Source organism: Myotis myotis, unplaced genomic scaffold, assembly GCF_014108235.1.
Source record: "Myotis myotis isolate mMyoMyo1 unplaced genomic scaffold, mMyoMyo1.p scaffold_m19_p_16, whole genome shotgun sequence".
NCBI classification, from domain to species: domain Eukaryota; kingdom Metazoa; phylum Chordata; class Mammalia; order Chiroptera; family Vespertilionidae; genus Myotis; species Myotis myotis.
The window spans coordinates 41589276-41603943 of NW_023416320.1; positions in this window are offsets into that span (position 1 = coordinate 41589276).

Here is a 14668-nt window from a genome sequence, read left to right on the forward strand (position 1 = left end):
TTTCCAACAACTCTTTCCTGAAACTTGGAAACTTCTCAAAGAAAAGAACATTGTTCCCCAACCCCTTTTGATCATGTGCGATTTTTTGATTTTATTTAAGTAAGATGTTGGTCAAATGAAGGTACTGGGCTTAAGGACAGCACATCTCCTCCATCACTTCTGAAAACTAGGACGTCGGGGTACCCTCATGCTTTCTAGGCTTAGATCAACTGAGCACACCCTCCGCTCAATGGGTTTCGCATTGTTTTAAACCTGAGGGAGGTTTTTTTGTTTTCCCGTCTCGACTTGAACTGCCAGGAGGTGTGATGACAGGGAGCCACGTAAGCTTTCTGCTGATAAGAACTCTTCTTATTAGATTTTTTTTCATTAAACCACTGTCATATTTCATAACATATTAGGAGCAAATGTAAAACAGATTCAGACATAACTTCTTCACAGGTGAAAACCCTCTGCTGTTTCTTAGTTCGGGGGGAAATGATTCGTAGATGTTTTTGCGAACAGCGTTAAAAGCTGTTGTGTGAAGGATCCACATTCTGTGGACTTGCAGCCCAGGGAGAGAAAGGTTCATGCAGTAAGGAAACATGTAAACAGCACAAAGTGCTAGAGAACAGGAAGAGGAACAGAAAATCAAGGCTCAGCTGTGATGGTGTCATTTACAAGGCAGGGTTTTCGGAGAGTGGAGTGATACCAGACATTTAAAGAAAAACACAGAAACCATGGTAAAATTTCAAGTGTCATTCCTACTCCTAGTACTCCTTCCCCCCCCCCTTTTTTTTTTTTGCTAATTCTCAGTCAAGGATATTTTTCCTATTGGTTTTTGGAGAGAGTGGAAGGAAGGGAGGGGAAGAGAGAGATATATATAGAGAGAAACATGGATGCGAGACAGACATCCACAAGTACCCTGACTGGGACTGGGGATCAAACCTGCAGCCCAGGAACCTGCTCTTGACAGGGAATTGAACCCAAGACCCTTCAGTCTGGGGGCCAAAACTCTAACCCCTGAACCAAACTGTCCAGGATTCTGAGTTCCCACCTTGATTGTGAAATGTGATTACTGTTGAACACCACTGGTAACGCCATGATCTAGACACAATGATAATTAGTTTACTATAGCCACGGTGGCTGCTGAAATTTGGGAAGAAGTAGGAATCACGAGAATTAGAAAGGCGTGGGCAAGTCATTTGACGTGCACAACCATGGAGGTCCATGGGCTGTGCCAATGAATGAGATGTTTTTCCTTTGAGACATAAATAGAAACCCTTATAGAGGCTTTCCTGCACTGGAGAACCCACTGGATTTAAAGTTTAGATGGCAATCTTCATTGTAAAGAATGGATTGGATGCTGGTCTGGAGGGAAGAAAGTCAGAGATGGCAATCTCAGCTTGGGCAGGGAAGGGGAAATGGAGAGCAGTGGGTAGAACGGATGTGACACGAAGCCCATGCAGGCCCCAGGGGTCGGGGTCGACCAGCTGGATGTGAGAGAGGGAGAAGCGGGAAGCATGAAGTGATCCCAAGTTGCTGTGTCATGGTGACTGCAAGAACCAAGTGAAGAAGTGGGCTGGGCAAAATGAGAATCAGTTCAGTTTTAAATCTGTTGAGTTAAATGTTCAATTTTAGACCTAATTTATGATGGTCTTTGAAAACCTGGTGGAAGAGTTCAACTTTGATGCAGTAATTAGACAAGAGCTTTAAAGAGCTAAATTGGAGTCATAAAGATGGTGTTAAAGTATAATTCATGGTATATTCATGTATAACTTTTAAGAAGAAAAAATAGATTAAGAAAAATCCATCTTTGAGGAGCTAGTAATGTAAGAATGGTGAGAGCAATAGAAAATTTCAGGAAAGGACTAGAGAGGGGAGATTTCACATCTTGTGAACACAGATCCCAAAACCCATAAAAAAAAAAATATATATATATATATATATATATATATATATATATATTTGAGGCCCGGTGCACAAAAATTTGTGCACTCGGGGGACGCGGGGGGGGGGGGGGGGTCCCTCAGCCTGGCCTGTGCCCTCTCGCAGTCTGGGACCCCTCGGGAGATAAAGACCTGCTGGCTTAGGCCTGCTCCCGGGTGGGAGAGGGCAGGCCCAATCCCTAGGTGCAGCCCCTGGTCAGGCTCAGAGCAGGGCCGATTAGGGAGTTGAGGAGCTCCCCCCTGTCACTCATAGAGTAGGGCCGATAGGGGAGTTGGGGCACCGCCCCCTGTCACACTCAGGGCAGGGAGGATCAGGGGGTTGGGGCGCCGCCCTCTATCACCCACAGAGCAGGGCCGATCAGGGGGTTGGGGCGCCACCACTGTCACACTCAGGGCAGGGCCAATGGGGAGGTTATGGCTCTACCCCGTCACACACAGAGCAGGGCCCGTGGGGGGCGGGGGGGTTGGGGCCCCGCCCCCTGTCACACACAGAGCTGCAGGGCGATCAGGGGGTTTGGGCGCTGCCCCCTGTCACGTTGATCCCGGTGCTGGGAGGCATATTACCCTTTTACAATATAGAATAGAGGCCTGGTGCATGGGTGGGGCTTGCTGGTTTGCCCTGAAGGGTGTCCTGGATCAGGGTGGGGGTCCCCACTGCGTGCCTGGCCAGTCTGGCTGAGGGGATGATGGCTGTTTGCAGCTGGTCACACACCCTTCAGGGTGGGGGTCCCCACTGGGGTGCCTGGACAGTCTGGCTGAGGGGCTGAGGGCTGTTTTCAGGCTGGGACTAAAGCTCCCAACCGCTCCGTTTTTTCTTTTTATCTTTTTTATTCTGGGCCAGCTTTAGCTCCGAGGCCTCGGCTGCTGAAAACAGGTTTCTGGCCTTTGTTTACCATCTGTATTTGATACAATGTTGCGGTCCGGCTGGCTGAAGCTCCGCTGAGTAAAGCAGGTTTCTGGGTTTTTTTTAGCTTCTTTATTCACAACACAGTTGCTTAGAGTTGCAGCTGAGAGGCCGGCAAGTCAGGCAGGGAACGTTGGAGTCCTCCGTCACTGAAGCAAGCAAGCCTCCCTGTTCGCATCAGCTGCCTGGCTGCCGGCCGCCATCTTGGCTGCCAGTTAATTTGCATATCTCGGCCCTACTCTGTGAGTGACAGGGGGATTAGCCAATGGGAAGGGTAGCGGTCGTACACCAATTACCATGTTTCTCTTTTATTAGTGTAGATATCTCCTATCTAATAATAGAGAAACATGGTAATTAACCTTAACTTCGCTACCCTTCCCATTGGCTAATCAGTGAGATATGCAAATTAACTGCCACCCAAGATGGCGGCCGGCAGCCAGGCAGCTGAAGCAAACAGGAGGCTTGCTTGCTCCAGTGATGGAAGAAGCCAAGGTTCCCTGCCTGCCGCAGCCGGCCTCTGAGCTTGCACTCTAAGAAACAATGTTGCAAATATAGAAGCTAAACAAGCTCCAGAAACCTGCTTTCAGCAGTCAGAGCTGGAGTGAGCAGGACCGCAACAGTGTTACAATTATAGAACCCAAACAAACCCAGATACCTGCTTTCAGCAGCCGAGGTCGCAGAGCTGGAGCCGAGCCTCAGAGCTAAAGCCAGCTCTCAGCTCCAGTGATAGCCATAGAAGGTAAATAAATCCCAGAATAAAAAAAAAGAAAAAAAGGAGAGGTTGGGAGCTTCAGTCACCCGCAAGCCTGAAAACGGCCCTCAGCCCCTCACCCAGACTGGCCAGGCACCCCAGTGGGGACCCCCACCCTGAATGGGGTGCGACCAACTGCAAACAGCCATCATCCCCTCATCAAGGCTGGCCAGGCACCCAAGCAGGACCCCCATCCTGAAGGGGGTGTGACCAGCTGCAAACAGCCATCATCCCCTCATCCAGGCTGGCCAGGGACCCAAGCGGGACCCCCACCCTGATCCGGGATACTCTTCAGGGCAAACCAGCCAGCCCCCACCCATGCACCAGGCCTCTAGCCTATATAGTAAAAGAGTAATATGAAAACTGACCCTAACAGCAGAAAGACTGGGAATGACTGATCACTATGACACACACTAACCACCAGGGGGCAGACGATCAATGCAGAAGCTGCCCTCTGGTGGTCAGGGCGCTCTCACATGGGAGGAGCTCTGCTCAGCCACAAGCCAGGCTGATGTCTGCCAGTAAAGTGGTGGTGGTGGGAGCCTCTCCTGCCTCCTCAGCAGCGCTAAGGATGTCCGACTGCAACTTAGGCCTGCTCCCCGCTGGCAAGTGGACATCCTCCGAGGGCTGCCAGAGGGATGTCTGATTGCCAGCTTAGGCCAATTCCCCGGGGAGCGGACCTAAGCCAGCAGGTGGTCATCCCCTGAGGAGTCCCAGACTGTGAGAGGGCACAGGCCAGGTTGAGGGACCCCCTCCTCCCCCCCGAGAGCACAAATTTTTGTGCACCGGGCCTCTAGTGTGTATGTGTGTGTGTGTGTGTGTGTGTATGTATATATATATATATATATATATATATATATATATATATATATATATATATATAGTAACTTTTCCAGATAATCTAAGTCCTGCAGGTGGGAAGCTTGGTGAGTGAACCTAATGGACAGTGCCTTCGTGATCATTACAGGACATCTCCTATGAATGGCTGTCCTAGCCCAGGGCCTATGGCTGGTCCTGTTCCCATTCACCCTCTGACCCAGCCTCCATCTGCAGTGTGGATGCCCCAGGGAGTGTAAACAGGCCTGGACACCTTTGAGTAGAGAAAAGGAAGAAAGCCTTGTTTTGTTATCACTTTCAGTAGATAAAGGACTCTCTTGAGGAAGGAAGCTCAGACTTTTTCTAAGGGGTTTATAGGGCAGGATTATGACCAGCAGTCAACCATTTCGAAATGGCAGGTAAATGTTTTAAGTAAATAAAACTGCTCAAAAGCATGACTGACTTTCTTGGGAGACAGTGAATCCAGCCATTGGAAGTAATAAAATGCAGTCTGGACCTCTAATTGATAAGGACGATTCTTTCAAGCCTGTGATTTGATGGTTACTTGCCCAATACTTGTTATGGCCAGTAAATCTATGACCAGAGGAGAGCTGAGGGTGGCTAGAATGGAGGAGGCAGAACCTGATCTGGTAATTGTTGCCGGGAGCTGGTCCATGCTTGCTGTTTCAAGGGACCTGGCATATATGGCATACTGTTCTTAATATGTTTGCTCACCTTCTTGGCACTATGTGTTTTAACCAAGGTCTCTGAGAAAGGTTGTTTCCCCAGGTAGGGATTTTCCCCTGAAGTTAGGGAGGGAATAAAACCTCTTAACTAGTGCCAGGTGGGTAATTAATCACTTTAACTATGAACAATCATGCTTAAGCTACATAATCCTTACTCCCTGGAATGGAGATAAGAAACGCCCTAACCTTTGTAATAGAGATTGATAGGATTGAATCAACTGGTATAAATACAGATGTAATAAGACAGCAAGACACAGAACTTAGAACACAGAACTTAGAACACAGAACTTAGAACACAGAACTAGAGAGACAGAGCCTAGGCACAGAGCCTACACAGAACATTCTCTAGAGACAGAGGAACTTCGCTGGAGAGAGCATGGCAAAAGATCCTGGACAGAAACTGGCCTCAGAACCTAGAGACAGAACCTAGCGAGAGAACATGGCAAAAGATCCTGGACTGAACCTGACTACAGAAATTGGCAAAAGAACCTGACTAGACCCTGATGACTGAACCTGGCTGGAGAACCTGGACAGAACCTGGCTGGAGAACCTAGCGAGGGAACATGGCTACAGAACCTGGCTGGAGAACCTAGCAAGACAACATGGATACAGAACCTGGCTGGAGATCCTAAGCAGAACCTCTCTGGAGATCCAGACCAGAACTTGGTTGGAGATCCTGGCTGGAGATCCTGGCTAGGCTGCTGATCAACTGAACACTGTCTCCGTGTCCTTCCTTCTTCGCTGACTCCGTCTACGCCTTTGGGAACCCCTGGACCTGCTGGGGTTGGACCCCGGCATCTGGCGCCCGAACAGGGACCCCTAGGTAAGCGCCCCGCACTCGGGACGGATAGGACTCCACCGTAGGAAGAGGGTGGATAGTCTTTGCCCCACAATCGGGACGGATAGGACTCCACCATAGGAAGAGGGTGGATAGTCTTCGCCGACTCCGTCCACACCTTTGGGAACCCCTGGAACAGGATTCCCCTAGGTAAGCCCCCCCCCCCATTGAGAACCCCCACATTCGGGACAGATAGGACTCCACCAGGGTATTGCAGACCCCCCTATAGAGGATAAGTAGGGTAAGAAGGTGGATAGTACAGAACTTAGATTGAGAAGATGTACCATACTGAGTCCAAAGAAAGAAGACTCTGTATTGATTCTTAGATTGAGAAGATGTGCCATACTGAGTCCAAAGAAAGAAGACTCTGTATTGATCTTTAGATTAAGAAGATGTGCCATACTGAGTCTAAAGAAATAAGACTCTGTATTGATCTTTTAACACATATGCTTGCTAGCAGAGGAATTAAGGTTACTCCCAGTCAGACAGAACGTTTTATACAAAAAATATGTCCATGCTTTTCTGAGGAAGGAAAGGTAAATGTAATGGCATGGGAGAAGGTAGGCCCAAGGAGCCTTATCCTTAACCCCACTGCAGCCTTTCCACCCCGGGAAAGTGCAGGATTGGCAAGCTCTCCCTGGGGTGATAGATCAGGACTCAGGTAATAGCGGAAAGCGTCAATCCTACTCTTAAAATGGATACAAGAGAGCATTTGGGGCTTTTCTTTTTAATGCCTGCTTTTAAAAAATAAAAAAGGGGGAATTTGCCGGGAGCTGGTCCATGCTTGCTGTTTCAAGGGACCTGGCATATATGGCATACTGTTCTTAATATGTTTGCTCACCTTCTTGGCACTATGTGTTTTAACCAAGGTCTCTGAGAAAGGTTGTTTCCCCAGGTAGGGATTTTCCCCTGAAGTTAGGGAGGGAATAAAACCTCTTAACTAGTGCCAGGTGGGTAATTAATCACTTTAACTATGAACAATCATGCTTAAGCTACATAATCCTTACTCCCTGGAATGGAGATAAGAAACGCCCTAACCTTTGTAATAGAGATTGATAGGATTGAATCAACTGGTATAAATACAGATGTAATAAGACAGCAAGACACAGAACTTAGAACACAGAACTTAGAACACAGAACTTAGAACACAGAACTAGAGAGACAGAGCCTAGGCACAGAGCCTACACAGAACATTCTCTAGAGACAGAGGAACTTCGCTGGAGAGAGCATGGCAAAAGATCCTGGACAGAAACTGGCCTCAGAACCTAGAGACAGAACCTAGCGAGAGAACATGGCAAAAGATCCTGGACTGAACCTGACTACAGAAATTGGCAAAAGAACCTGACTAGACCCTGATGACTGAACCTGGCTGGAGAACCTGGACAGAACCTGGCTGGAGAACCTAGCGAGGGAACATGGCTACAGAACCTGGCTGGAGAACCTAGCAAGACAACATGGATACAGAACCTGGCTGGAGATCCTAAGCAGAACCTCTCTGGAGATCCAGACCAGAACTTGGTTGGAGATCCTGGCTGGAGATCCTTGCTAGGCTGCTGATCAACTGAACACTGTCTCCGTGTCCTTCCTTCTTCGCTGACTCCGTCTACGCCTTTGGGAACCCCTGGACCTGCTGGGGTTGGACCCCGGCAAATTGTAAGAGCAATTTTTCCTCAAATACCAAGATTTGGGGGAAATAAAACAACCCCTCAAAATACCTTTAACTTTTCATTACACAGCTGCATAACATTTGCTACAGTTGACTATGATTTTATTGGAGGTACCAGACCAGCTTTAGCTTGAAGTTGTACTTGAGTTGATGGATTATTCTAACAGGAGTTGTGGATAAAATCCTGATTTGTCTTTAGCTAAATTATGAGTCTGCATTCCCCAGATTTTCTAACAGATGTAATTGGATAGCTAGTGTCTGTTTATATTTCTAAATTCAATGGCTTTGATTTAGTATACTTTAGTACTAGGAAATCAATTTTATTTCAAAATGAAGGTCGTCAGTATGACCTGACTATAAATACCTGTACAGGTTTGGATATATATATTTAGCTGATATTTAAGAATAAATATCAAAGATCTTATTTTCATTTACTGTTAAATTCATCGGCCAACTAATTTAAGAAAAATATACTTTTTATGAAAAAAAAGTAAGTTGATTAAAATTCAAGTTTGTTTTCAAATTCTTCAGTAAGGGAGAACGTAGAACGAAAAATGCAAAAAGCAAACAGCTTACAGAAAGAAGGACAAAGAGGAACCTGAGCCAGCAGGTTAGTCACACAGGCAACCTTGCTTCTGTCTCTTCAAAGAGTAAACAGAAGGCCAGGAAGATAAAATCTAGTTTCCTGGTTCAGAAGGCTGCTGAACATCTTGGAACACATTCTACCTTCCAATTCATGACCCTCCCTAGAGATTAGAAACAGGTTCTAACAGATCGGAGTTTCTGAGAATTAATGTTCTTAGCAAGGTAGAACATTGGCTCAAGCCTTCTCCTATAGCAAAACCCATTTCTAATGAGAGCGTTGGCATCAGAATTATGAGAAACAGAGGAAAATAAACATTTGGAAGATCAGTAGTGCAGTAAACCCATGAGCTCAGTGAAACTTAGACCTTATCAGTAAAAACAAATGGATTCTCATTTAACTTATGGGAGATCCATTCATAGGCCTACTGTGGGGCAGGCACTTAAAATGAAAACAGGAGCAGCAGTTACAACCACCCAATGCCTATTTTCCCATCAGTCATTGTTGGCTTGCAGCTACTAACTAATTAAAACCATATTTCAATTCAAGTAGTTTTACTAAGTGACCAGAAATGGGCAATTGTCTGGTATACTAACTATTTATTAAATTTAGGATACTATACTTCATTAAAAGTACTTTAGGTCAACATGCAGAAGAAAAATCAAAATAGTATTTCCTCTGTCTTACGTGGCAATCTTTCACTGTTGATTGTCATTTGGCATGTGTATAGGCTAAAACCAGGTTCACTATCATAAGGTATTGTTGTATGAGTTACCTATTGCTGAATAACAAATTGCCACTTGAAGATGGGGTCTTGCTTACCAGTTCCCAGAGCTGCAAATGCTTGAGGCATCAAACTGGTGCTGACTCGTTAAGTACTCATGCAACAACCATGGCTGTTTCCCTTAAAGATGAGAAGAAAGCCTCTTCCTCCACCCTGGCCAGGTCCCAGAACAATGTTGCATATGCCAATGTCTAACAGGGATCTTCCTGAGACCATTTCCTTTGCCTTATTCTGGCAGCCCCTCCATCATAGGGTGTGTTGGTTAATTTTATGCATCAACTTGACTGGCACCATGGGGTGACCAGATATTTGGTCAAACATTATTCTGGTGCTTCTGTGAGAGTGTTTTTGATGACACTAATGTTTAAATCAGTGGACTTTGAGTAGCAGTGGTTCTCACCTGATCAGCTGAAGGCCTGAATAGGACACAAAAGTCATCGTCCCCATTTTGGACTGCTTTCCTAGGATATATTCGGAGAAGTGCAATTCTTGGGTCAAGGCTGTAAGTTACTTAAGGCTCTTCACTAACACTGGCAAATTCTTTACTGAAATATATCGTTATGGAGCCTCATCAATAATGAATATTTACATTGCCAATTTTTACTATAGTAAATATGGACGAGTATCCTGGTAAATAAATCTCTCCATACATCAGTAGTATGAAATTACAGAATTATACTTTCTTGTAAAAAAATAAGTAATTTTTAGGGTATTTGTATGGAAGGAGGCGGAGACAGGAGGAAGGGGAAAGCAGGGAAAAACTTAAGTAATATTTTAAAGCTTCTGCTACATATAACAAATTTGTTCTCCAAAACAGTTTATATTCCTACTGTCATATCAGAAGGTGCTCATTTTCTTGTACTCCCAATAATACTTGATATGATTATTAAAAATAGCACCAGCAGAAGATAACTTTGACAACATGTAGGTTAAAATAGCATCTCTGCTGTTTTACTTTTTCCTTGACGTTCAATCTTCCATTCACTCAACTAATAATTATTGAGTACCACCATGGACCAGGCACGATGTTCAGTTCTGAGAAATCATCTCCATTTCTTGGGTCAAAAGAAATTATTGACATAGACTTTTTCTCTCAAGCATCCAAGTATCTGCAGAATACATTGTACCTCCCCTATTTCTTAGTTATTGTACATACAGTTACTCAAATAGGACATTCTAACCAGTGTCTGCTCTATTATGGCTAATACTCTACCTGACATTTCCAATTGAGTAATTTCTTTTCCTGATACCTTCTGATTTTTGTTGAGATCAATGCAGAGGGTATGGGCAAGCCAGATGAACAATGAGCCTCTGGGAGAAACTGTGAAATAGAATTGAAAGGTTTTTTGATATTGTAAAAAGGTGAATTTTGAGCCAGAAAGATCTTAGTTCTTACACTTGCAATGTAACCTTAGGCAGATTACTCAGTTGACTTTTTTATGAAGGATGGTTTATATAATTTTTTTTTCTCACTGAATAAAATATTCCAGAAGAGTACTAGCCACTGAGTAGGGCTAAGGATCTGGGGTTTGTTTCAGCCATCCTGTTACTCGGTCTGTCGCCTTTCACCAGCCTTATTGCTGGTTTTGCTGCCCCATTTCTTGCCAGGAGCCCCTCCCTGTTGGCTCTGGAAAGCGTGGATCGCCACTAGCGATGACCAACCACACTTCCTTCTCTAAATGTGCCTTATGTTCTCACCTGTCTCTGCCTTGCTTATGCACAAACCGTTGTTCTGACTGGACCCTGTTTTCCATAGTGACAACTAGCTTTCAGGAAAACTGTGAGCTCTGCATGGGCAGAAAACACATCCTCTGGCTTATGTTTTTTCACACTCAGTGCTTGCCCAGCACAGTGTCTGACACTCTATAAATCCTTAATGATCATCTGTTGAATGACTATTCACCTGAACTTGGGTGTTGAGGGCTCATGTGTGACATCTTTAGGGTATTTTTTCCCCTCATTTAAATGTCCTTTCGTTTCACCTGAAGATTTCCTACAGCGCTATCAAGGCTGAACTCAAATGCCACCTTCCCAGGCAGGGTTTCCACAGATCCCCGATGGAATACACTGCTCATCGATTTGCTCTCACCACCTCGTCCTTTGGTAGAGTCTGATCTCTTATTTATCTTTGGATTCCTGGGGATCCACATTCTGACGAAAGTGTTCAATAGCTGTCTGGAATGAATGGACAGGGAGGCTGTGTTGACTCATTCCTAGGACTTTACATTTCGGTTTGCATAAAGGAGAAGCCAGTTTAAAATGTACTTGAAGGGAAGTGAGTACGAGGCAATGTGCAGTAACTGGGGAGTGCAGAGGACGGGGGCATGGAATAGGTTTTAATTGGCGGTTCCATAGGTCAGGGGGGTATCTCCAGGGGCCAACTCTCCCCTTTCTTTGGCTGCTGCCAGTCTCTGCCTGTGGCCAGCAGGAAACCCACCAGAGGTGACCCTGCATCCCATGCGATTTCAGGGAGTAGAGAGAAGGCTGTGCCCTTAGGGACATACTATTCTCCACCGAGGATGGAATTCCAGGCACCAAGGCAGAAGTAGGGGCAGATATATTTCTCAAAACACCCTCGGGGCCTCTGCATAAGAATGGTTCTGCAGAGGCAAGTCCGCAGACCCTCCTTATGTAGCTCATTAGAGGAAATATGTGGGTAACCAGAGTAGTGGCAGGCGGAGGGGTGAAGAAGGATCACCTTCACGTTCAAGTTATCTTGAGAATCCGTCACTTCACCCTTGCAATACCTCATAACTTTGTTAGTCAATTCAATTACCGTACTTTTGATTCAACCTCTCAATCCAAAGACTGAGGTGTTTTGAAAAAGACTGGACTTTAACTTCCTAAGGCTTTAGGAGATGTTTAACCTTTTCCTTGTCGGCATTTCTGAGAAATTTTCATTTATCATAGATGGCCTTAGACTAGCGGTTCTCAACCTGTGGGTCGCGACCCCTTTGGCGGTCGAACGGCCCTTTCACAGGGGTCGCCTAAGACCATCCGGCATATCAGATATTTACATGACGATTCCTAAGAGTAGCAACATTACAGTTATGAATTAGCAACAAAAACAATTTTATGGTTGGGTCACAACATGAGGAACTGTATTTAAAGGGCCAGAAGGTTGAGAACCACTGCCTTAGACCGTCACTGTATCTGCAGGCATTTCTTCCCTCTTAACTCCGTATTTTTTAAAATATATTTTGTATTGATTTCAGAGAAGAAGGGAGAGGGAGAGATAGAAACATCAATGATGAGGGCAAACCATTGATTGGCTGATTCCTGCATGCCCCCCACTGGGGATCAAGCCCACAACCCAGGCATGTGCCCTTAACTGGAATCGAACCTGGGACCCTTCAGTCTGCAGGCTGATGCTCTATCCACTGGGCCAAACCAGCCAGGGCTTAACTCTGTATTTTTTTTTTTTTATGTTTTTATTGATTGCAGAGAGATAAAGGGAGACAGAGAGGAGGACAGAGACATCAATGAGAATATTAGATTGGCTTCCTTCTGCATTCCCCCTACAAGTGAAACCTGGACATGTGTCCCTAATCAGGAATCCAACCCTGACCTCCTGGTTCACAGGTTGATGCCCAACCACTGAGCCACACCAGCCGGATTTAACTCCCTATTTTATACTGGAATGCCCATTTTCCATCAGTCAACTTTGAAACACTGGACAAAACTAAATTCCAATGTTGGTGGGGGTAATTTTCCCAGGGATCACTCCCAGGAGGTCCCTGGTGATAGAAGGTGAACATTTTCTGATTTCCACAGCCCCCTCCACTCCTCCTTCACCATGGAGATGAAAAGATTTGAAAGTAAACAGTAAAAAGGAAGGATTTCGCCAGGGGACAAATTTTTGCTTTTCTTAGTATTTCTAGTTTGCCTGGGAGAAAGGAGTGAATGTTACTGTTTTTAGCCATCAGGTAGCATGGGGTTTGGAGTTTTCTACCAGCTATCCATCCACATGTGGAAACAACATGTACAGGTAAGAAAAAGCGACTGATCACTTAATTTTTAAAAATAAAATTGATGAGATGGCAAATGATATTCAATCCTATTAAGGAGACTAAGCACAGACCTTAAAAAGAAAAGAAAAAAATTCCTTCCCTTCCTTGCATTGGGATTGTGTGTTATGGTTCCACAATTCAGGGAGATTGGAAATTATAGAACATCTACAATGAAATTGGTTTTCTGTGGAAAACTGATGAATCACTTACCGCCAATGACTAGAAAGAAAAGCACTTGTTTATACCCTATGTAATGAATTTTTATGAGGTGAAGTTTGCTGTTTATAAAAAATACACTTTAAGCTGCTGGAGATGTAAAATAATAGAATTCAGAATTCAGAGCCATGCATTACTGCAAAGACAGTCACCAGCAGAATATTATCTGCTTACAAAACACCAAAACAGGGCTATTACTTCTATAATGGAATTAAAAAAAAAAATCTCATCTACCCAGTTGGATTCGAGAGGAAAAAGTATTTAAAGAGACATAGCTGAAATTGACAGCTCCAAAATTGCATGTATTTTCAAAGAAAAGTTATTAATTCTCTTATTGTGCTCCTGAATTCCAACTGTGTTTTCCCTCAAAGCAAGAACGCCATAGAACATTTTAAATTAAAAACGGCACTCTAAGATACACTGCAAACTGGGACTGCAGGCCTCGCCGCACTGTCACAGAACTGCGTGGGGAAGTGTCCCCACAATTCCATCAGCTGCCCTGCTCATTTATTTGGGAGGCCTTCCTAATCAAACCTCAAACCCTCTTGTCTTTTTTTTAAAGGTATTCACCCCTCTTTAAAAAAGAAAAAAAAGAAAAAGTGGAGCTAGACCAGGGGTGGGCAAACTTTTTGACTCAAGGGCCACAATGGGTTCTTTTTTTTTTTTTAAATATATTTTATTGATTTTTTTTTTTTTTTACAGAGAGGAAGGGAGAGAGATGGGAGAGAGTTAGAAACATGGATGAGAGAGAAACATCGATCAGCTGCCTCCTGCACACCCTCCCCTGGGGATGTGCCCGCAACCAAGGTACATGCCCTTGACCGGAATCGAACCTGGGACCTTTCAGTCCACAGGCCGACGCTCTATCCACTGAGCCAAAATGGTTTCGGCCACAATGGGTTCTTAAACTGGACTGGAGGGCCAGAACAAAAGCATGGATGGAGTGTTTGTGTGAACTAATATAAATTCAAAGTAAACATCATTACATAAAAGGGTAGTCTTTTTTTTTTTTTTTTTAGTTTGCCCACGGCTGAGCTAGACCCAGCCGGCATAGCTCAGTGGTTGAGCATCAACCTATGAAACCAGGTCATGGCTTGATTCCCTGTAGGGGGTGTGCAGAAGGCAGCCAATCAATGATTCTCTCTCATCATTGATGTTTCTATCTCTCTTTCCCTCTCACTTCCTCTCTGAAATGAATAAAAAAAAAATGTTTTTAAAAAATAGAAATAAAAACATTGAGGAGAGAGAAACATCAACATCGATCAGCTGCCTCCTGCATGCCCCCTACTGGGGACACAGCCCACAACCCAGGTATGTGCCCTGACCAGGAATCCAACTGGTGACCTCTTGGTGCATGGGTCGACACTCAACCCCTGAGCCACACTGGCAGGGCCCTCTTGTCTTCTTCAAACATTGTGGTAGTCATTGC